Raw genomic sequence first — 24,967 nt, 5'->3', positions numbered from 1 at the left:
TGGATCTTTCTGACAAGGGAGGACTCTGTGACCGACATTTAACAGTCCCATGGTCCCAGGGGTGGCTCTGAGACACAAGAACCCAAGCCAATCAGCTCATTCCCAATAACTGAGTCCCTTAGGTCAGGAAATGTTCTTAATTCTTTCAATAAAATATCAATGGCATGTCCATACCTGCCAGAGGAAGATGTACCTCCCAGTGACCTCAGTAAGTCAATCAATCAATTCAGCACCAGGATTAGCTGGTCAGAGGGGGAAAGTTTGAGAGAACAATTCTCTAGACTAGAACATGCTAAGAGGAAAAGTGGGAGAGGGGTAATAGAAAGAGACGAGAATCCCCAAGGAAGGAGCTAAAAGGTTCAACAACTGAGTAGATGAGAGATAGCAATTATGACCAGAAATCAAAGTGGGAGGATGAACTTGCTGGGAAAGTCCTTCCACCATACACCCAAAGGGGGTAAAAACGAAACTACGTGGCCTTGGATCCAGAGGTGTGCTGGTAAATGTTTAACAACTGGCTGTCTTTAAAAAACAAAGAAATTATGCCCACAACACTTTTAAATTTAATCTTCATTATTACCATTTTCTCTACCGCTTTCTTAGGTCTAAACAGTCAACAAGACAAATCAAGCCCTAATTTACTTAATTACAAGTCATATGCTTTACAGTGAAAATTTAATATCCGCTTTCACAAAGTGGTATGAGCGGTCTACAGCACACACTGGTGGAAAGTAAAGGTGAACGAGGTAGACCAATAACAAAATAAATTTAATCCCAGAGGTTGGAAACTTGAAGAAGGGTCTAAAGATATAAAGAGAGAATGATAAGGTGAAAAAGGGGGTAAGGAAAATGCTGATAAGGTCCATGAGAGAAGACAAGCAGCACGGTGTAGGGGAGGAAACCTGGATTTGGAACCAGAGCACCAGAGTGTGCTGCTGTTCAATATTGTGTCTCAGCTACTTACTAGCAGACCTTGGTCATGGTGCAGTGGATAGAGCATTGGACCTCGAGTCAGGAAGACCTGAGTTAAAATCAACTGTTTGACCCTGGGAGTGTCACCTAACCTCTTTTTGCCCGAGTTTCCTCATGTTTGAAATGGGCATACTAACAGTACCTACCTTCCAAGGTTGTTATGAGAATCAAATGAGATTGTAAACCTTGAAGGTTTAATTTTACTTTGCAGACCTTAAAAGAGCTGTATCAGCTATTACTTAACCACCACGGAGCTCAATTTCCGCTTTTTGTAAAATCGGGACAGTTGACCTATATGACCCAACTAGATAGTTCCTTCCAGCTCTAAGTCTTAGAGTTCTAAAAGGACACTAACAAATTAAGTAAGCATTGCAACACTCAGCAAAGGACAAAATGAATATTTGATAGAGAGCGTTCAAGGAATTTAGAGAAAGGGTGTGATTCCTGGGACAGTTGGGTAATCTTCATATCAGATCAGGCCTTACCAAGATGCCCTTACCTCTACTGTGTCTAACTTGCCCTGTGCTCCTGCTGCACCCTAGATTCCCATCAGCAGGCCACCTTGGTGTCTGTGTGGTGCCCCACTCAGCCTGGGGTTTCACAGAGAGCTTGCCAATCTGGCCAAGGTAGCACCATGTAGCTTTAGCACCTGAGCTGGGTAACTGGGTTTTTCTTGACCAGTTGTTTAATGAACCCCAAATCAGATAAACTGCCACTTGGCTGCATGCTTGCTTCAGACACAAACAATTAAAACTCATCCTTGTTGTATGGTTATGTAGGGGAAACCATGCTTTCCTGGGTAGATCACCTGGTTTACAGGCCCCAGGGGCCAGTACTGGAAAAGCAGTAGAAGTGATGGTACCTTTACCACATCTTCCCAAGAATAACATGAACTTCTCAAAGTGTAGCAATCTCAAGTGCTTCTCTCCTACTCTTCACTCACTAAGAAACTAGAAGATGTTAGAGGCTCTAATTCTTAAACATAAAAGTCTTTTTTTTTTTTAACAAATGGCCAAAATAAATGTTTAATATTTCATTTCCTTTCTTTTTCCTTGAGATGGAGTAAGGAATCAGAACTTGTGGGTTCTTCTGATTCTGACTGTGGCACATGACTCACCTCTGTTAATTCCTCTGTGATCTCTGCTGAAATTGCATATTCTCTTTGTGAAACTCAAGGTATTAATCTAAGCACAGGAAACACCATCTAATTCGCATCTTGGCTTTGTGAGAAATTACCTCACCCAGTGAGAACACTTGGGCCACTTGAGTCTAGCATAATATGTCTGAACTTACTTCCAGACATGAGTGCAGATGAGCTAAAATTCAGTTGCCTTCCAAGGACACTACCATAATAGTAGTAGACAATGAAGCCGAGAGTCTTAATGTAATCTTTGTTATTGAGATCTCTGATGTTATGTTTTCCCAGTCTTTTGTCAGTCTTTTGTCTTGGTGATGAACATTCTTGTAAATTTATGTGTGTCTTCAAATTCATGCAATGGATATCTTTAGAAACTTACATAAAAATATTTAAGTTAATAAAACCTACATCTCTGGGGAGTGTGCCCATGAAATTTCTTTATTGCCACTAATGAGATCCTGATGGGATGGGCATAGTGGAGGAGTAGGGGAATGATCTTTTGGTGGGTCACTGGGCCCCAGATTGTTATGCATCAAAAAAGGGATTATTCTTTACTGACAAATGAATTACACCATCACAAAGAAGTCTAGAAAGGGGAGGAGAATAATCAGAAAAGGAGTGGCTTGTGTTTATACACCAAGTTCTCAATCAGACTTATCAGAGATAAGAAAGGAAATCCATAAACCTATATGCCAACTTCTCTTGATTTGGATGAAAATATCATATTCTTTTTGCTGGCTAGAGTTTGACAGGGTCAGTTCATGTCTGGGTTTTCTGTGCTCAGTACAGGGCCCTTTTGTCTTGGGAGGCGGCTGGACTGGTTTTTCCTCCAGGCAGGTGCACAGAGAGCATTTACTGTAGCCTGAAACGCAAACACTGGGATCCAAGGCCCTGATCCAAGCACCCCCCAGTATACCTTAGAAAAGCAAAGTGAACAATGTTTCTTGCAACTGGTGAGCATTGTAAATGCCACTCCTGAATGAAATATTTCTTAAAACTTTGTATCTGTAACTTGATCGTCTCTTAAAATGTAATTATATGTCAGAGAAAGGGAACCCATTGGCTCCTCCATCTGTCCAGGTTGGACAAAAGTGCACAATGGAGCATATCCAATTCACAGCACTACTTAGGTAATCAGATTAATATCTGCTGAATTGAATTTACCCTTTTGATACGGAGTCTTTTAGATGCCTTGTTTCACATCTCAAATTCTGACAAAGCTCTGAGGCCTTTGAGTAATTTCCCTGAAATCTATATGCGGGAAGTCTGTGCTCTTTTGAGCATTTTTTGGGACTTCTACCAATTAAATCTGTTTCTGGCACAGTTTTAATGGCATACTTTCCCTTGAGTCAACAACCGGTCCAAAACCTGAAGTCATTTGTTTAATTTAAAAGCAAAGGTTATGGAACAACAATTTCAGACTTTACCAGCCAAACCTCTGTGGCTTTGAAAGTGGTGATGAAGTGGGGCGAGAAGCTAATAAATTGAATTTCTAAGGTACAAAAGAAATTAATTACTGCATTTCTGTTAAACCAGGATCAAATTTCAATAAGGTTTGCCAGTACCCTCCTCACCCACCTTGCTCTTCTTTTCTTTACAAAATTCTTATGGGGTTTCTAGCCTCATGACTGAGGCTACTGCGTTCCTGTAAAACAAAGATCTGGGCTGGATCTGGTCAGTTGGAGTTGACAAAACTGTAAATGATGCAGTAATTTTTTTTCCTTCTTATTAAATTTATTTATAGTAAGTCTGAAGTCAGGAAACATGTTTTTATGTTAGCGTGCTTGATTGGTGGTTCTCTAGGAATGTACCATGAATGGTATTTTCCCCCCTGCTATTTTCTAAAAAATCCTGAGGGTGGTATTACATAATGCCTCCATTTGCATTTCCTTTTCTTTTTCTTTCTTATCTTCTTTGGGGAACGCTTCTTTGGAACATTCCATCTGTCAGAGGTCTTCTATTGTATCAATTAATCCAATATGATTTCTTCTTAATCACTATGAGAAAAAGAAACATAGTTGTCACTATTCTTTCAAGGGATGGTGGAAATTGAGAATGAGTTTCTAGTGGTTAGAGCACGGTCCGTGGATACGAACATTTCCTTTTGCCAGAAGGAAAAGACTTGGATAGTATTCCTCCCTCTTTCACTTAAGCATGCTCTATGATCTTAAACTACTTAATCTCACTGTAACTTATTTTTCCATCTTTCAGATGGGCATGTCCCTTCCTGGGAAGTTTTAAAAAGTACTTTAAAATGTTTTATAGCTTTAAATGAGATAATATTGAATTCCAAAGTATTGTAGCTTTTTAAAAGAATAATTATCATAAAATATATATGAAATCTGGACCAGATGAGCTCTTGAGATCTCTTCTAATTTCGAATCTGTCAACCCATAGCACAGTGGATGAAGTGCCAGGTCTGGAGTTAGGAAGACTCAGCTTCCTGAGTTCAAATCTGGCCTCAGACATTTACTAGCTGTGTGACCCTGGGCAAGTCATTTAACTCTGCTTCAGTTTGTCATCTGTAAAATGAGCTGGAGAAGGAAGTGGCAAAACATACCATTATTTTTGCTAAGAACATTCCAAATAGGGCCAATAAAAGTTGGACACAACTGAAAAAGTGACAACAACAATGAATCCATGACATGCTGGAAATGACTGCTATGTGAAAACCAAAGACATCAGTTAGATTTTTTTAAAGAATGGGGTAAAATAAGGTGGAAATAGAATATGGTTCTTAAAAAAAGAAAGAAAATATAGTGATACAGTGGGATAAAAGAAAGTGAGGTCAAATCTCCATGGGAAAAAATAATAAAATGGTTCCAACTTAACCTCTAGAAATGACTAAATAATGCACAGAGGGGTATGAAAGCTTAATAAAATAAAGATCAAAATTTGAGCTCTTAAGGGAGAATTTGAAAAGACAAGAGAATTAATAGTTTAGGGCACAAGGTGAAAAATTCTAATAAAGCAATAGGCATTTTGAAAAAGAAAATGTCAGAAACAAAGAAGAGACAAAGAACAAAGAGATTCATTTAGAAATGCTGAAATAAATTATAAGTACAGAAAGACTGGAAAACCATTTGCAGTCATCTTACAAGACAATGCTACTGGTCTTGAGGGAAAGACTTGGTGAGACTATCTGAGTGTTAGGAGAGTAGTCCCACACCACTATCTAAATCATTATGGAATAGAGCCGAGATTTCTCCTTTGGATCAGTCCATCAGAGATATGAACAAGGCCCTCTGCTGAATCAATTAGAAGCATTTTAATCAGGTACAAAAAAAGTTCTTGATCAATTTAGGAGGAGTGTGAGCCAGTGAAAGTGAAACAATGCTATGAAAGAAGATTTTTGGGGATTCTAATACTATGCCAGCAGAGATCAGTTCCAGCTAAATCCCAAATATGAAATCATTTGTGTGGAGAGGACAAAAGGCTCCATCTCCTTCCCTCAACCTCTGACCAGAGGAAGACTTTGTTAATTATAGAGGGCTGGAAAATTTGGACGTTTTCATCAGCACACGATCAGTGTCCAAATGGCAGTGATGATTGGCAATATCTTTATTGGGTGCTTAGATCAAATTGGACATACTGAGCAAAGGTAGCTTCAAGATGCTAAGAAGAGCCCAATAGAAGAGCTACATTATCTTAGAACTTTATGAATATACTATGAAGAGAATAAAATAACTCTTTAGCAACCAGGAGAAACAAGTTACTCCTTTGCCTAATGTGGTCTCTGACCCCTTACCTTTGGTCTCTCTATGTACTGGTGGGAGAATGTGTCACAGATGTTCTTTTGGAGAAGGGAGAGAATGCTTTATTTATATCAACTGTTTTTATAATAACACCTTAGTAAAATACCCCCTTTTAAAAGCTAAACAAGTTTCTCTGTCTAGTTGATATCAAATAATAATCATTGTGAAGAAGTATACAGGTTAAGGTGCCAGTAAGCTACCCCCAGTTCCTCAGAGTTAACCCATAGAACCCTGTGGAGAGAAGTAGCAGCATTTTGCACACTGCCTGCCAATGGGAATAGGGAAAATAAATCCAGGTTATATATATACTACATAAAGGCCATTGTCCTCCCAGGGAGGAGAAAAAAAGGACAGTGAAACAAAAGGCTTGAATATCTTTTTTGAGGAAATAATTCAAACAAATTACCAGCAAGAATTAGATTTAGAGGACAAATTATACATCAGTGGAACTTACCAGATACTTGCAAAGAGGAACACTACTTTTAACTCATCTAGAAATCTCATCCGTAAGGTCCAGACTTGCCAAGAAGCGGTAGTTCCCTTATTAGGAAATTCCATTTTAAATCATGCAGTTCTGCTCAAAGATGAGAAATGAGAAAAAGTACTAGAATATGATATATAGAAAAAGAAAATGGCAAGGACACAAGGATGACTTAATCTCTAAAGATGAGTACCTTTCTACAAATAAAAAATATTTTTTTTCAACAGAATCAATGAGATCCAGTCATTTCTCTCAAGGAAGTGAGAAATGAGCAGAATTTTTGACATACAAACAATGAACAAAAGAAACATAATAAAATCAAACAACATACAGAATGAAAAAACCAAGTGGTGACTCATTGTTTAAATTCTGCCAGGAGGAGACAACACTATCCCTTAAAAGTTTCATCTTTTCTAAGGGTAATTAAGTGAAATAAGAGAGAACAGCTGTTAGAGTATTCAGACTGAAAGGAAGGAAGGAGAGGTGAGGCAAAGAAGTAACTTACACATTTTTGAAATTGGGATACCAAAGGTGAAAGTAATTCAGACCGAAATGTGGATGTGTAGGAAAAATAAGGTGAGAGAGTCATGAGCCATACTTAACTAGGCTGAAAAAAAGGAAGTGTAAAAAATATTGTATCAGTAAAAGTAAAATCGAGAGTTATGGGATTGGCCTTGGCAAGGGAGGGGGAAAGTGCGGCCAAGGGTGAATTTGGAGATCAGATTGCTTCAAGTAAAACAAGTAGCAAATAGTTCAAGCTGATTTTTAAATTTTTTATTCAATAAATTTTATCAGTCTTTTAAAAAGAATCACCCCAATTTCTCCCAGAATCCTTTCCTTTCCTCCCAGAGCAAAGAATATTTTAAAAGAAAAAAGAGAGAAAATATCAGCAAAACTGATCAATAAAGCGTGAAAAGTCTAAAAATGTATTAAATATTTAACACCTTAGACTTTCTACATCTGCAAAGGAATGAGAGAAAGATTCTTGTACCTCTTCTTTGGGGTCATGCTAGTTTTTTGTTATTTTGTAACATTTGATTTTAATTGTTTTGCGGTGGTTATTTCTATTTAGATTGCTGCAGTCATTTTATATATATATATATATATATATATATATATATATATATATATATATATATACACTATATATTTACATATATATGTTGTTTTTCTAGATCTGCATTTGACTTCTGTATTTTTCTATGGTTTTCTGTATTCATCAAATTCGTAATTTTGAACGTCATAGTATTATTTCACTACATTCATGTTCCACAATTTGTTTAGCTAATTCTTCAATTGATGAATATCTATTTTGTTTCCAGTTCTTTGCTACCACAAAAAATGCTTCTCTAAAAATCTTGATGCATATGAAGAATTCTTACCAACAACCTTGTAGTGTAATTTCTCAGTTAAAGGATATGACCATTTTAGTAACTATTAGAATAATTCCAAATTACTTTTTAGAATATTTGTATAATTCACAGTCCCACCAAGATCAAAATAATGTCCCCTAACTTCTCACAACCCCTCCTAAATTGATATTACCGTCTTTTGTCATCATTGCCATTTTTCAGGGTGTTAGGTAAAGTCTTAGGGTTGTTTTGAATTTCATTTCTCTTATTATTAGTTCTTTGAAGCAAAGGTGTCAAACACACGGCCACATATGGCCCACAAATACTCCTAAGTGCTACCTTTGCGATTTTTATGTGATTTATTAATAAAAAAGAAGACATAAATATGTGGTTTTCTAAGTCAATATGTGGTCCACCGATTTCTTTATGTATGAATTCTTGACCTTCAGTGCTATTTGAGTTTGACACCCTGATTTGGAACATTTTTTCTTATGGTTATTAAGAATCTGCAAATTTGTTTTTGAAAAAATACTTGTTCATGTTCTTTGACCACATATATATTAGGGAATGACTTATGAACATTCCTTTCTTGTGTTTCAATGTCTTAGATACCAAACAAGAAAACAGATCCAAAGATTTCCACCCATTCAACTGTTATGCTTCTCATCTAGATATATTAATTTTGTTTATGTAAAACTTTTCAATTTCACATAATCAAAATGATATGTTTTATTTTTTGTAATTTTTAAGAATATATCTCCTATCCATAGCTATGAAAGATGATCTTTTTATTTTTAAAGTTATGCTCTTTAATATCAAACTCACGTATCCATTTTGAATTTTTTATGGACTATGATGTAAGTTTCCATCTAAACATAATTTCTTCCAGATTGTTTTCCAGTTTTCCCAGAAGTTCTTATCAAATAATTTTTTTCCTAAGTAATTTATGTTTTGGGATTCATTGAACAATGAATTATTGAGTTGCATTGTTTCTGATTTTCCATTCTCTTTAAAAAAAAAACACCAAACCATTACAAATGTTTTTGATGACTTCATTTATAAAATATTTTGACTTTTGGAAATACTATTCTCTGTTCATCCCTACCTGTTTTAGTTTTTTCTCTTCCTATTCTAGATCTTTTGTTTCTCTGAGTGAATTTTGTTATTATTTTATCCATTTTTGTAAAGTATCCCTTTGATAGTTTGGTATAACACTAAAACTGCAAATTAAATTTAGTAATGTTGTTTTTTTTTATTATATTAGCATGGTCCAGACATAAGCATTGAAAATTTCTTTAGTATTTAAATTGCTTTTTATTTCTTTAAGGTACACTTTGTGTTTGAAACTATATTAGTATTTGTGTGCTTAGCAGATTGGCTCCTACCCCAGTATTTTAGGCATTTTATACTTATTTGAATGATATTTCCCTTTTCATTATCATATTTTTTATTTTGTTATTAATGTTTACTTTTGAGGTTTTATTTTGTGGCCTGCAACTTTGCTGAAAGATTTTGTCTCAGTATCTTTGCTGAGTTGCTAAGATTTTCTAAGCAAGCCAGTATGCCAGCAACAATTAGATTTATCTCCTCTTTGCCTATCTTTACACTTTTAATTTCTTTGTCTTGTTTTATTTCTATTTCTAACATTTTTATAATTATGTCAAATAGTATTGAAAAAGTGGACAATCTTGAAGTGTTCCTTTATTTTTGGGAAACCTAGATTATCCCCATTGTACACGATTGTTTACTTTTAATTTCACACATTTCTTATAATATTAAACAAGGTCCCTCTATGCATATACCTTGTAGGGTTTGCAAGTGCTTTACATTGTTAAAGGATTTTTCTGCATCTGTTGAGATGTAGTTTGGGATGTTTGTATTTTTAATATAGCTGTTCTGATTGTTTTACTAATGTTTGATCATCATTGTATATTTATTAGAAATCTAAATTGGTCATAAAGAATGTTGTCTTGGATGAAATTGTTTCACTCTGACAGGATTTTATTTAAAATTTTAAAATTGATTTTCTTTTTTAAAAACAAATTAATTTTTAGTTTGCAACATTCACTTCCATAAGATTTTGAGTTCCATATTTTCTCTCCATCTCTCCCCTCGACCCACCCCAAGACAGCATGCATTCTGATTGTCCCTTCCCCCAGTCTGCCTTCCTTTCTATCACACCCCTCCCTTCTCTTATCCCCATCTATTGTCTTGTAGGGCAAAATAGATTTCTATACCCCATTGCCTGTATATCTTATTTCCTGGTTGCATGTAAAAACAAATTTTAACATTGATTTTTAAAACTTTGAGTTCCAATTACTCTCCCTTCCTCCCTCCCTCTGTATCCCCATTGGGAAGGCAAGCAATTCAATATAGGTCATACATGTGTAGTTATGCAAAACACTATATTTTCCTCCATCCTATCCTGCCTCCTATTTATTCTATTCTCTCTTTTGACCCTGTCCCTCCTCAAAAGTGTTTACTTCTAATTCCCTGCTTCTCCCATTTGCTTTCTGTTCTATTATTCCTCCATCCCTTGTTTATCCCCCTCCCCTTACTTTCCTGTAGTGTAAGATAGATTTTCATAACAAATTGAGTGTGCATGTTATTCCATCCTTATGTCAAATGCTATGAGAGTAAGGTTTATTCTTTCCCTCTCACCTTCCCTCTCTTCCCCTCCATTGCCTCTTTTACATGAGAGATAATTTGCCCCATTCTATTTCTCCCTTTCTCCTCCCAACATATTCCTCTCTCACTCCTTAATTATATATATTTTTAGATGTTATCCTTTCTGATTCAACTCACCTTGTCTCCTCTGTCTGTATGTATATAATCCCTCCAACTATCCTAATACTGAGACAAGTCTCAAGAGTTACAAATATTATCTCTCCATGTAGGAATTTAAACAGTTCAACTTTAATAAGTCCCTTGTGATGTCTCTTTCCTGTTTACCTTTTCATGATTCTCTTCATTCTTATGTTTGAAAGTCAAATTTTCTATTCAAGTCTGGTCTTTTCATTAAGAATGCTTGAAAGTGTTTTTTTTTTGTTGTTGTTGTTGTTATTTTGCTTTTTGGTCGGTTCCTGGAGCAAAGATAATGGAGTGATTGGTCATTGCTATCTCAATCCCCTTGTTGACCTTGAAGAGCCCAGAGAATATATCCCCAGGAAAAACCCTGGAAGAGTGGGAGCAGCAGAAGGGGTAAACAGTCTCTTAGCCTGTGAGACTAGGAAAATTGCTAAGGAGGATCCCTCTTCCTGTGACTGAAGGGGACCAGTGCAGGATCAGAGCTGTCCCAGACAGCACCACCTCAGCAATACAAGAGAAGATCCTGAGCTCCAGGGGGGTGAAGTACACAACTTCCAACACCAGGACCCCAGGAATCCCTCAGCACCCCAGGGGAATTAGGAAAACACTAGCACAACTTCTGAGCTTGCCTATGCTCTAGCTCATCAGAGGAGACCTCCTGTGGCCAGACCACCCCTCCCCCACACTTGATGAGCTAGCTCCAGGGTAACTGTGGGGAAACCCAAAAAGACATCACCTGTCCTCAGTTTTCCAACACCAGTCAGCTCAGCACCAGATAAGTTGCAGCATTTTAGCTTCTAGCTGAAAGAATCAGAGGCCACAACACACAAAGCCTCAAGTTTTAGGCACCAGAACTGTGGGACAGAGCCCCCTGTGCCCCCGACACAGAGATCTACTTTGAAAGCCAGGAAAAGGGTGATTATCATGAGTAAGAAGCAAAGCAGGAAAGAAAAGACCATAGAATCTTTCTATGGGGACAAGGGCCAAAACATGAATACCAAAGAAGTCACCTTTAAGACTGTATTCCCATCTGAAACTTCAGAAGGGAATATGAACTGATCTGAAGCACAAAGAGCCTTCTTGGAAGAATTCAGGAAGGATTTTAAAAGCCAAATTAGAGAAACAGATGAAAAACAGAACCAATGACTTTAAAAATGTGAAAAAAGAAATCACAGAAAAATTTAAAAGGACAATTGGACAAATGGAAAAGGAAGTACAAAACCTAACTGGAGAAAATAAGTCCTTAAAAGGAACAATTGGACAGATGGAAAAGGAGATGCAACAGTTAACTGCAGAAAACAATTTGATAATGATTAGAATCAGGCAAGTAAAAGATAATGAATCTATGAGACATCAAGAATCAGTCAAACAGAATCTAAAGAATGAAAAGATAGAAGAAAATGTAAAATATCTAATTGGAAAAACAAGTGAGTTGGAAAATAGATCCAGGAGAGAAAATCTAAGGATTATTGGTCTACAAGAAAGCCATAATGAAAGAAAGAGCCTGAACAATATCATCCAAGAAATCATCAAGGAAAATTGCCCAGAAGTCCTAGATCCATAGGACAAAGTAGTCATTGAAAGAATCTACTGCTCACCTCCTGAAGAGGACCCAAACTAAAAACACCAAGGAATATTGTTGTAAAATTCAAGTGAAGGAGAAAATACTATAGACAGCCAGAAAGAAACAATTCAAATATCTAGAAGTTGCAGTCAGGATCACACAAGACCTTGCAGCTTCTATATTAAAAGATTGAAGGATGTGGAATATGATATTCTGTAAGGTGAAGGAGCTGGGACTACAACCAAGGATTAATTACCCAGCAAAGTTTAGTATAATATTTCAGGCAAGGAGATGGACATTCAATGAAATAAGGAATTTCCAGACCTTCCTGATGAAAACGCCAGAACTCAGTAGAAAATTTGATCTTCAAATGCAGGTCTCAAGAGAGGTATAAAAAGGTAAAAGGAAAAAAAACCAACTTGTTACTTAATGAACAAACTGTTTACATCCCTATAAGAAAAGATGATATTTGTTAATCTTGAGAATTGTATATTTATTATGATATATAAAAGAGTTAAACAAATATAGAGGTAGTGTTATAAAGTAAATGATGTCATGATAAAAATGTGATTTAAGAATGTGAAGGGATTGTAATCAAAGATGTGAAAAGGAGAAGTCAGAAAAAGGTAAATCACATCACAAGAAGAGGCATAAAAGTATATTACAGTAGAAGGAAAGTGGGGAGGGAGATGAGCATTGTTTGAGAGGTACCCTCATCTAATTGGGTTCAAGGAGGGAACAAAACCTCAGTTAAGTATAGAAATACAACTAGCTCTATAGGCAGTAAGAGGGGAAGGGGGAAAGAAAAGGGGGGAAGCTAAAAGAGAGGGAAACAGTAAAGGAAAAAGGGATTAAAAGGGAGGGGAGCTGAAAGAAAGGAGGGAAGACTGAGGGAGGCAGTGGTCAAAAATTAAAACTTGTGGAGGGGAAGGGAGAAGGGAGAACTAAAATCATAAACAAGAGGAAAGGGGGTGGAGGGGAAGACACAGATAATAATGATAACTGTGAATGTGAATGGGATGAACTCTGATAAAATAGAGACAGATAGCAGAATGGATTGAAAACCGTAATCCAACAGTATATTGTTTACAAGAAACACATTTGAAATGGGGGCATACATACAGGGTAAAGGAAAAAGGTTGGAGCAGAATATATTGTGCTTCAGCTGATGTAAAAAAAAGCAGGGGTAGCAATCCTAATCTCAGACAAAGCAAAAGCAGAGATAGATCTAATTGAAGGAGATAAGGAAGGAAACTATATCCTGCTAAAAGGCACCATAGACAATGAAGCAACTTCATTACTAAACATATATGTTCCAAGTGGTATAGCATCCAAATTTTTAAAGAAGAAGTTAAGGGAATTACAGGAAGAAATAGAGAGCAAAACTATACTAATAGGGGACCTCAACTTCCCCCTCTCTGAACTTGATAAATCTAACCACAAAATGAGCAAGAAAGAAGTTAAAGAAGTGAATAAAACTCTGGATAAGGTAGATATGATAGATCTCTGGAGAAAATTGAATGGGGATAGAAAGGAATATACCTATTTTTCTCAGTGGTACATGGCACATATACAAAAATTGACCATGCACTAAACCATAAAAACCTCACAATCCAGTGCAGGAAGGCAGAGATAGTCAACACATCCTTCTTAGATCATAATGCAATAAAAATTATACATAATCAAAGGCTATGGAAATATAAACAAAAAATTAATTGGAAACTAAATAATCTAATCCTGAAGAATGAGTGGGTTAAACAACAAACTATAGAAACAATTAACAACGTCATTCAAGAGAATGACAATAAAAAGACAACCTACCAAATCTTATGGGATACTACAAAAGCAGTTCTTACAGGAAGTTTTTTATCTTTGAATGCCTACATGAATAAAATAGAGAAAGAGGAGATCAGTGAATTGGACATGTGGCTGAAAAAGCTGGAAAAAGAACAAATTGAAAATCTCCAAATAAATACCAAATTATAAATATGGAAAGCCAAAGGAGAGATTAATAAAATTAAAAGAAGGAAACTACTGAACCAATAAATAAAACGGAGTCAGTTTTATGAAAAAAAACTTTTGTCAATTTGATTAAAAAAAAGTAGAAAACCAAATTACCAATATCAAAACTGAAACGGGTGAACTAACCTCCAACGAGGTGGAAATCGAAACAACAGTTAGAAACTACTTTGCCCAACTGTATGCCCATAAATCCAACAATCTAAATGAGATGGATGATTATTTTAAAAAATATAAATTGCCCAGATTAACAGAAGAGGGAGTTGAGTACTTAAATAACCCCATCTCAAAAAAGAAATTGAACAAGCCATCGATGAACTCCCTAGGAAAAAATCTTCAGGGTCAGATGGATTTACTAGTAAATTCAATCAAACATTTAAAGAACAGTTAATTCCAATACTATATAGACTATTTTGGAAAATTGCTGAAGAAGGAGTCCTACCAAATTCTTTTTATGGTACAAATATAGTTCTGATACCTAAATGAGAAAGAGCCAAAACAGAGAAAGAAAATTATAGACCAATTTCTCTAACGAATATAGATGCAAAAATTTTACATAAGGTATTAGAAAAAAGAATATGGCAACTTATCATAAGAATAATACATTATGAGTAGGTAGAATTTATACCAGGAATGCGGGGCTGGTTCAATATTAGAAAAATCTTTTCCATTACTGATCATATCAATAACAAAACTAACAGAAACCACATGATTATCTCAATAGATGTAGAAAAAGCTTTTGACAAAATGCAGCACCCATTCCTATGTCCATAAAATAATAAGCAGTGTCTACCTAAAACTATCAGCAAGCATTATATGCAATGGGGACAAGCTAGATGCATTTCCCATAAGATCAGGGGTGAAACAAGGATGACCATTATCACCACTGTTATTCAATATGGTATTAGAAATGCTAGCTATAGCAATAAGAGAAGAAAAAGAAATTGAAGGAATTAGAATAGGCAAAGGAGAAACTAAGTTATCACTCTTTGCAGATGATATGATGATATACTTGGAGTATCCCAGAGAATTAAATAAAAAAGTACTTGAAATAAAAACAACTTTGACAAAGATGCAGGTTACAAAATAAACCCACATAAAGCATTTGCAATTCTATATATTACTAACAAAGCCCAACAACAAGAGATAGAAAGAGAAATCCCATTTAAAGTAATGGTAGACATTATAAAATATCTGGGAGTCTATGTGCCAAAACAAACTCAGGGATGAAATGAACACAATTGCAAATCACTTTTCACACAAATAAAGTTGGATCTAAGTAAGTGGAAAAACATCACTTGGTCATTGGTAGGCTGAGCCAATATAATAAAAATGACAATTCCACCTAAATTAATTTACTTATTCAGTGTCATACCAATCAAACTACCAGATAATTATTTTCCAGAGCTAGACAAAATAAAATAATATCAAAATTTGTCCCACGGAACAAAAGGTTCAGAATACCAAGGGGACTAATGAAAGGAAATGCTAGAGAACGTGACCTAGCCCTACCAGATCTCAAATTGTATTCTGAAGCAGCAATCATCAAAACCACTTGGTACTGGCTAAGAAATAGAGGAGTAGACCAGTGGAATATGTAAAGTACTCAAGACACAGTAGTCAATGAATGTAGCCATCTGTTGTTTGATAAACCCAAGGGCCCCAGCTTCTGGGATAAGAACTTACTGTTTGACAAAAATTGCTTGGAAAGGTGGATAGCATTGTGGTGGAAACTGAGCATAGACCAATACCAGACACTGTACACAAGAATAAAGTCCAAATGGATACATGATCTAGGTATAAAGATTGATACTATAAACAAATTGAGGGAGCAAAGAATGGTATATTTGTCATATTTATGCAGAATGGAGAAATTTATGACCAAACAAGAGATAGAGAACACTGTGAAGTGCCAAATGGGTAATTTTAATTACATGAAATTGAAAAGTTTTTGTACAACCAAACCCAATGCAACCAAGATTGGGAGGGAAGAAGAAAACTGGGAAAGAACTTTTGCAACTGGTGTCTGTAATAAAGATCCCATTTCTAAAATATATAGAGAACTAAGTCAAATGTACAAAAATACAAGTCATTCCCCAATTGATAAATTGTCAAAGGATATGAAGAGAGAATCTTTGGAGGAAGAAATTAAAGCTATCTATAATCATATGAAAAAATGCTCTAAATCACTGTTGATTAGACAGATGCAAATCATAACAGCTCTGAGGTACCACATCACACCTATCATATCGACTAACATGACAAAAGATGAAGATGATAAAGTGTTAGAAAAGATATGAGAGAGTTTGAACACTAATTCATTGTTGGTGGAGCTGTGAGTTAATCCAACTATTCTGGAGAGCAATTTGGAACTATGCCCAAGGGCTACAAAAATGTGCATACCCTTTGACCCAACAATATTGCTTCTGGGATTCTTTCCCAAAAAGATCATAGAAATGGGAAAGGGTCCCATATGTACAAAAATATTTATAGCAGCTCTTTTTATGGTGGCCAAAAACTGGAAATCAAGGGAATGCCCATCAATTGGGGAATGGCTGAGCAAGCTATGGTATATGAATGTAATGGAATACTATTTGCTAAAGAAACAATGAATAGGAAGACTTCAGAGAAACCTGGACAGACTTATATGAACTGATATTGAGTAAAAGGAGCAGAACCAGGAGAACTTTGTACACAGCAACAACCACAGTATGCGAGGAATTTCTCTGGTGGACTTAATACTTCATTGAAATGCATGGACTTAAAAAATTTCCACTGGACTCTTGAGGCAAAATGCCTTCCATATCCAGAGAAAGAACTATGGAATTGGATCATAGATAGAAACAGACCATTTTCTTTTGTATTATGTTTTGTTTTATTTTATGGTTTCTCCCATTCATTTTAATTCTCCTGTGTAACATGCATTTAATTGGAATATACATGTAGAACCTATAAAAGATTGTATGCCATCTCATGGAGGGAATTGAGAGGGAGGGGGAAAAGAAGGGGAGGGAGTGAAAAAAAATCTAAGACATATGAAAGTGATTGTTGAACACTGAAGACAAATAAAATAATTCAATTAAAAAAAAGAAATATAGGCCTGTAGCATTTTAATCAATGTCACAGTTAGGACAAGAGGTAAATAAATTTCAGTTGCCTTATGTTGTCAAAAAAAATAAAAAGAGTGCTTAAAAGTCCTCTGTTTCATTGAATGACCATTCTTCCCCGTGAAGTATTATACTCAGTTTTGCTCGGTAGGTGATTCTTGACTTTAATCCTAGTTCCTTAGACCTCTGGAATATAATATTCCAGAGTTTCTGATCCCTTAATGTAGAAGCTGCAAGACCTTGTGTTATCCTGATTATGTTTCCACAATACTCGAATTGTTTCTTTCTGCCTGCTTACAATATTTTCTACTTGATGTAGGAGCTCTGAAATTTGGCTACATTATTCCTAGGAGTTTTCCTTTTGGGATATTTATCAGGAGATGATTGGTAGCTTCTTACAATATCTACTTTACCCTCTGGTTCTAGAATATCAGGGAAGTTTTCTGTGATAATTTCATGAAAGATGACATCTAGCCTCATTTTTGATCATGGCTTTCAGGTAGTCCCATAATTTTTAAATTGTCTCTCCTGGATCTATTTCCCAGATCAGTTCTTTTTCCAATGAGATGTTTCACATTGTCTTCTAATTTTTATTCCTTTGGTTTTGTTTTATAATTTCTTGATTTTTCATAAAGTCATTACCTCCCATCTGCTCTATTTTAATCTTTAAGGAATTATTTTCTTTAGGGAGCTTTTGGACCTCTTTTTCCATCTGGCAAATTCTACTTTTTAAGGCATTCTCCTCATTGACTTTTTGGGTCTCTTTTGCCATTTAGTTTAGTCTATTTTTTAAAAGTGTTATTTTCTTCAGCATTTTTTTGGGGGTCTCCTTTAGGAAGCAGTTGACTCATTTTTCATGATTTTCTTGCATCACTCTCATTTCTCTTTCCCAATTTTCCTCTACTTCTCTTACTTGATTTTCAAAATCCTTTTTGAGTTCTTACATGGCCTGAGACCAATTCATATTTTTCTTGGAGGCTTTGGATCTAGGAACTTTAATCTTGTTATTTTCTGTTTGTATGTTTTAGTCTTCCTTGTCACCAAAGTAAGATTCTATAGTCTGATTTTTTTTTCCTGATTTTTGCTTATTTCTACATTTATTTACTTGACTTTTGAGCTCTTTGTCAAGGTAGTTCTCTGCTTTCAGTGGGGGTGACAGTGTGTTCTGTCAGTTGCTGGATTCCCCCATAATCTGTGGCCTGTGAGCTCCAGAAACAGCAGCTGCTATTGTCCCTGCCCCTACTGCTGCTGTGGTGGGTTGCTCTGTCCCCTCGGCAGCCCTGCATCTGGGGCTGGACAACTCTCCTTTCTCACACAGGTCCCACAGGTTTTCCTCTGATCTTCCAATTTGTCCTCAGCATTTTGGGGTTTTGAAGTCTGGAAAATGTCACAGATACCAGAGATTGAGGCAGGCCTGCTCAGTTCCCATCTATGCCTGGGGTGGCCCATGGTGGACTGTGTGCTGCTCCCAGTCCAGTCTGATAGATGCTTCTCATTTGCCTTCCAGTCTGTCTTATGCTAGAAATTTGTTTCACTCCATCATTCTGTGAGTTCTGCTGCTTCAGAATTTGTTTAAAGTTGTTTTTATAGGTATTTAGCTGGGTTTGGGGGAGAACTCTAGCAAGTCCATCATCTTGGCTCCACCCCCCCTAAAATTGATTTTCATTAATTATATTTGTATATAGTTGTCCTTCTTTCCTTTGTCCTTCCCTGATTTAACTATTAGGAATATAATTGTCTCATAAAATGAATGTGATAGAATGCTTTCTCAATTTTGGAGAATAATTTGTGTAGTATTAGTACTAATAATTCTTTAAAAGTTTTGACAGCATTCTCCATCATGTTTAGCATATTCCAACCCTATGCCAATGAATCTGAAACTTCAGCTATAATTGTGCAAACCTCATCCCCTGTTCCCTCACTCCATTCCTCCTCAGTTCCCTCTCCCCACAATGTTCTATTCCAGATCTATCCCCAATCTCCCTTTCATTGTACTTTTTGGAATGCCTTCTCCATAGTTTAAAAACTTCTTTTCTTATTAAAACTTTTCCTTCCCACTTTTTCCATTTTCTAGAATTTACTGAGAGCTAACTCCCTCCTTACTCCTGACCACCCTTTCCAGTACTGATTGCTTTTTCACTCATAATCTCACATTCATCTGTAGTGGTGGAGAAATTACAACATGTACTCCTTATTCCTAATAGTCACTTCCACACTCTCCTCTTAAATTCATTCAATTCAGAATATTATTGTAGTTCTTTCTGTGGTTTCTGGTGCATGCAAAATAGTCTTATGTTATTCAAATTGTCTTTTCTTTATATTTGAATGTCTTTCTCCTGGTTGCTTGCAGAATTTACCTCTTGTCATTGGAACTGTTAAATTAAATCACTTTGTGTCTTGGAGTTTTCAGCAGATCTCCCCCCACCCTCTTTCCCCAGAGGACATGTTTGGATTTTGGATGGCAGATATTCTCTTCCCTTCCTATCTTTCTCTTCCACTTTTCAGCTTCCTTGTGTGCTTCCTTCCCCCACTGGATTGTAAGGTCTTTGAGGGGAGAGACTGTCTCTGTCTTACACGTGTTCTCAGTGCACAATATGGTGTCTGGCTTATAGTAAGCATTTAATAAATGTGCATGATATTGTATGGTATGATATGATATGATATTTTATCCTTAACTTCAGGATATTTGTATTTCTGATCAATTATTTTTTTTTGTGCTCCTGGAGTTCAGGTTAATTATTTTGCTGTGCAGGTCATAAGCTGTCATGTTGTTTCCTTTTAGATTTTGCTTTGTAGATTCTTTTTTCTCTCCTGAAACATTCAGCAACATGCTGCTTTATCCCATAGTCTCTTGAGAATCCATATAGTCCTCTGCCTTATTAATTATTGGCTCAATTTTCTTTGTCTTGCAATATGTATCTATGGATTTTATACACATTTAGATATCTTGGTGGTCATCTTCCTTTCTATTTTAATATCTCCCTATTTATTTATCTATTTATGCTCTAGGTTCTTTTTTTTGTTTTGTTTGGTTTGTGTTTTTTGCTGAAGATTTTTCCCTCTTCAGGTCTTTGGTGTTTTAGGCTCTTTTCCTTATATTCCCGATGTTGGATCCCAAAGTATCTAGACCTCAGAGCTGTCTCAGCCTCCTGTCAGAATAGTGAATTGACTTTTCATTATTGCCACTCCCTGTCACCAGTGACTTCTAGAGAAAAAGGAACAGAATTGGCTCCAACAGGATGCCAGTCCCCTTCTCTTTAGGCATAGTACAACCCCCAACACTCTGGTGCACTGACCCAGTTTCCTCTGTTTACTAGTTCTCTAGCTGAGAGGTGTTGCAGAGCTCTCTTCACTTACCTATACCTCTCTTTCCTTTGCACATGAGTAGGAAGAGTTCACATCTGCTATTTATTATTATAGAACAGTTAGGGAGGGAGGAGGATAGGTTGGATGTGTTGGTAGAGACAGCAGGACGGAAATTTCTGATTGGGTTCTAGAACACAAGTCAGTGGGTCAAGCTATGCATCCTGCCAGAGCATGGAGGCTTCTAGGAGAAAGGGTTACTGTAATACATTAATGATTAGCCTTCTCTGTTTTTAATTTTAAAGGCTGATACATTGTTAGTCTCCTTGCTGTTTTGGCCATTGGATATGGCTTCAATTGCCTTACATTTTGTACAGATTTCTATTTGGCAAAATTTTTGAGAATTTGTATGTATTCCTCCATCTTATTGGTCATGTGATCTGTCAGCTCTCGAGGTTATTATTAAAAATCCAGTTTTTCAGAAGGGAAGAGAAAATTGAGGCACAGAGAAAGGAAAAGACTAACTTCATATGGTTACAAAGTTGTCAAGTAGACCATCTGGATCCTTCAACCATGTCTATGGACTAAATTTCCAGAGCTTTGCTGACATGGCTTAAAAGCCTGTTCCCCTGACTTCTGATACTGTGGTCAAACAACCTCCAACCAGAATTGGGAAGTCTTGGAGGATATATTGTTAGATTACAGGATTCGGTACTATATGGAGCATTAGAGTTCCTGTCTCTGGAAATCAAATTTTTTTTATTTGTGCATAATTAGACTTCTTAATGAAGAAGAGCTGGGTTTGCATCTTGCCTCCATTACTGGCTGAACCTAAATTTCTTGTATCTATAAAATAGAAATAATAACACATGCAGCACCTGCTTATTGAGGTGTTTTCAAGATGATGTATGCAAAGGACTTGGCAAGCTTTAAAATGTTAGAAGTTATCTGTTATGTTTATATTATCAATCCGTACAATGAGAAACTTGTACTTCCTGACTCTACATGCTATGATCAGATGGTGGAATGTTCTCCAGGGTCTTTTCTAATTCTAATATTTTATATCTCTAAAGTAGGAGTTTGTGTGTGTGTGTGTGTGTGTGTGTGTGTGTGTGTGTGTGTGTGTGAGAGAGAGAGAGAGAGAGAGAGAGAGAGAGAGAGAGAGAGAGAGAGAGAGAGAACAGAGAGAGAGAGATGAAGCCCTTTGACAAAATGGTGAAGCCTATTTTCATATTTCTAAATCCATAAATAAAATACATAGGATTACAAAGAAAAATAATTGTATTTCAAAAAAATTGTTACCAAACATTTTAATAAGTAACTTCACAGATCCCAGGGTAAGAATCTTAGCTCTAAACAAGCTTGGATTTATAAGATCTAGATTCTAATTCTTACTCTGCCAGTTACTAGATTCATGTATACTTTTAAGAAAGTCAGTTTCCCTTCTCTGCCTCTCAAATTCCTCCTCTAATGATTGTAATGAAATTCCTTTGGAGGAGGAAGGAGAGGAGGTTGAAGTGTGTTTAAAATCCATGTCATTTGCTGGAAAATGTTACTATTTATTCAGAAATAAGGAATTGACCCACTAATCAATACTGAATTATATATAGAATTCTACTAACAAAAAAAGAAAAAAAAATTAAATAATGAAATTATTGTCTCATCTGCAGTTCTTGTAGAATTTCAATAGATTTTAATGGTACAGCACAAGCCACACTATTAGACATGCCATATTATTGCACATGCCATGCATAGTGTTTTCATTTTGCTGGAATTCATGGGAAAATAAGATTTTGCTGAAATGGGCAAGAATTTCTGGGGTTTTAAGGTGTTATTTAAGCCACTTATTTTGATATTAGAGATTGGAGCCATCATTAGGTGTAAGACTTATTTCACCTAGGCTACTGCCATCTCATAATTCAAGTGCTAGGAACAATAAAATTGGTCTCTAAATGAACCTCAAAAATGGCTTCTGTAGTTTTAAAAAGAATGTAGCTAAGCCAGCCACATCTGTCTTACTTAAAATTGCTGGGTGCCTCTTGGCCTCATGACTTCCTCCTGTTTTGGCACCTTCAGTCTAGTGTGGTATTGGGTGGAAATGAAATCAGATGCCCTATTTACTTTCGGGTGGAAAAGATGACATCCAAGCTGTGTGGAGGTCTGTTTTCGCCTCAAGCCCCAAACCTGACTTCCTCTTTTCACCTGATATTTTTTTTAACTGACATTCAAATTATTAAATGCTATTTTTCTTTTTCTTTGCTTGAGCATATCAGTCAGATAAAGAGTTTCACTCTTGTTCCTATCTCTTACCTTTTATAATCATTTTCAAAGTCAAAATTATCTCTCTTTTTCTCCAATGGTTGATTTGTCAAAAGGCAAAAAGATTAAACTTGAAGAAAATCAAGCAAATACTGCCTTGTGTGTTACATCCTTTTCCTGTGCTTTTCTGTCTGCTTTTTTCCTCTTTTTTATATATTTTTTATTTTTAACTTAGCAAACACAAAAGACATTTCCATCAATATAGTAGAACAGAAAAGAGTATTGTACACAAAAGTGCCAATCTGTCTACTTTGTTCTTATTTTTTAGCATATAATACACTCATTGTGTAACTTTCAAAGCTGTCTTGCTGGTCTATGATTCTTTCTGGCCTTTCTTCTGTTCTATTTATGAAAAAAAATCCATCAATGACTTTTTCTTTCTTTTTACAAAACTGTTTCTATTGCCCCCTTTTTCTTCATCCTCCTCTGACAATTCCCCTGGAAAAGAGGAAAATAGAATCTTTGTAACTATGCATAATCAATCTCAACAAATTCCCACAAATATATGTTTTATTCTGTATCTTGAATCCATCATCTCTTTGTCAAGAAATGTGTCATACTTTATTATGGGTCCTCTGGAGTCATGATTGGTTGGAGTTCTTAAGTCTTTCAGAATTGTTTTTCTTTCCCATATGCTTGTGGTTGTGTAAATTGTTCTCCTGCCTAAGCTCATGACACTCTGTATCAGTTTATTTAAATCTTACCAGGTTTTTCTGAAACCATTTCTTTCATCATTTCATGAAGAGCAGCGTTCCATTCCATTCATATAACAAGTTGTTCAGGTGTTCCTCACTTAATGGACACTCAGTTGGTTTCCAGGTCATTACTATAACAACAACAGCAAACAAACAAACAAAAAGAACTAATTTAAATATTCTTGTATTTATGGGTCCTTTTCCCTTTGTCTTTGATCTCTGTGGTTCATGCCTTCTAATGGTATTACTAAGTCAAAGGGAATGCACAATTTAATGTCTTTGGGAGCATAGTTCCAAATTGTTTAGAAAAATGGCTGGATCACTTTAAAGTTTCATCAACAGTACATTAGTGTGCTTGCCTTCCCATAGTCCATAGTTCCAACAACTGTTACTTCTTTTTTTGTCATCTTTTCCAGTCTGATCATTGTAAGGCAGAACCTCAGAATTGTATTTCTCTCATTATTGTGGTTTAAGGCATTTTTTTCATATGGTTGATGATAGTTAGGACCTCTTTCTTGAGAATTGGTTGTTCATGTCCTTTGACCATTTTTCTCTTGGAACATGGTGGTCATTCTTACATATTTGAATTAGTTCCCTATAAATCTTGAATATAATAGCAGTGTTAGAGAAAGTTACTGTAAAGTCCCTTCTCCTCACCTTAGTTACCTGTTTCTTTTATAATTTTTTCTATGTTCATTTTATTTATGTAAAAACTTTAATTTTATGTAATGAAAATTATCCATTTTATCATCTATGAACTTCTCTATCCTTTGATTAGTGATTAACTCTTCCCCTGTACATTGACCCAAAAAGTAATTTCTTCCTGTTCCCCAAATTTGTTTATGATATAAAAGTTTGTGAACTTTTATATTTGTCACCTATTCATATACAGTTTATCTTAGTATAAAATGTGTGATGATGTTCAGTTTCTAATTTCTGCCATACTGCTTTCCAGTTTTCCCAACAATTCTTGTCAAATAGTGAAGCTTTACCCAAATCATTGGCGTTATGGCAGTTAAAACATCTACTCATGAACAATTAATGTTACTCTAATTGTCTTTATTTTGGTAAAGATTGTTTTGTAGCAGTTCATGAAGGTTTTGCATATTTTGTGTTTTACTCATTGTCTAGTTCTTTTGAGTTGCATTTCCTTCCTGCTGGATTTGGTAGTAATGATGATGTGAGTGGATGAATTTTTATCCTACACTTCTGCTACATTTATTGTTTAATTTTAGCTTTTTATTTTGAGGTCTCTAGAATCGTTGGTAAAAAACAAATAAACAAACACACGTGGTTTTATTTTCCTTTTTGTCTATACTTGTTCTTTTAATGTCTTTTTCTTGTTATGTTGCTATAGGTAGCATTTTGGGAACTATATCAAATAATGGTGAAGATAGCATCTTTCCTTTCCCTCTCATCTTAGTTAAAAGGCTTCTAACCTTTCTCTGTTATAT

The 24,967-nt window shown here is 35.8% G+C and overlaps 1 protein-coding gene and 1 long non-coding RNA gene across 2 annotated transcripts in view; one reads left to right on the top strand and one right to left on the bottom strand.

Moving 5' to 3' along the window:
• RAD51B (RAD51 paralog B) overlaps positions 1-24,967 on the top strand; it is an 850,987-nt gene that overhangs the window by 563,437 nt on the left and 262,583 nt on the right.
• Positions 3,581-6,957, bottom strand: LOC140525430 (uncharacterized). The gene is made up of 3 exons (XR_011974040.1): positions 6,852-6,957; positions 6,320-6,439; positions 3,581-4,107 (listed from the first exon to the last, which is right to left on the bottom strand). It is a non-coding gene; the product is annotated as an uncharacterized lncRNA (long non-coding RNA).

Source organism: Notamacropus eugenii, chromosome 1, assembly GCF_028372415.1.
Source record: "Notamacropus eugenii isolate mMacEug1 chromosome 1, mMacEug1.pri_v2, whole genome shotgun sequence".
Lineage (NCBI taxonomy): Eukaryota > Metazoa > Chordata > Mammalia > Diprotodontia > Macropodidae > Notamacropus > Notamacropus eugenii.
Note: the sequence above shows the minus strand (reverse complement) of the source record. Positions and strands in the feature narration are given on the sequence as shown.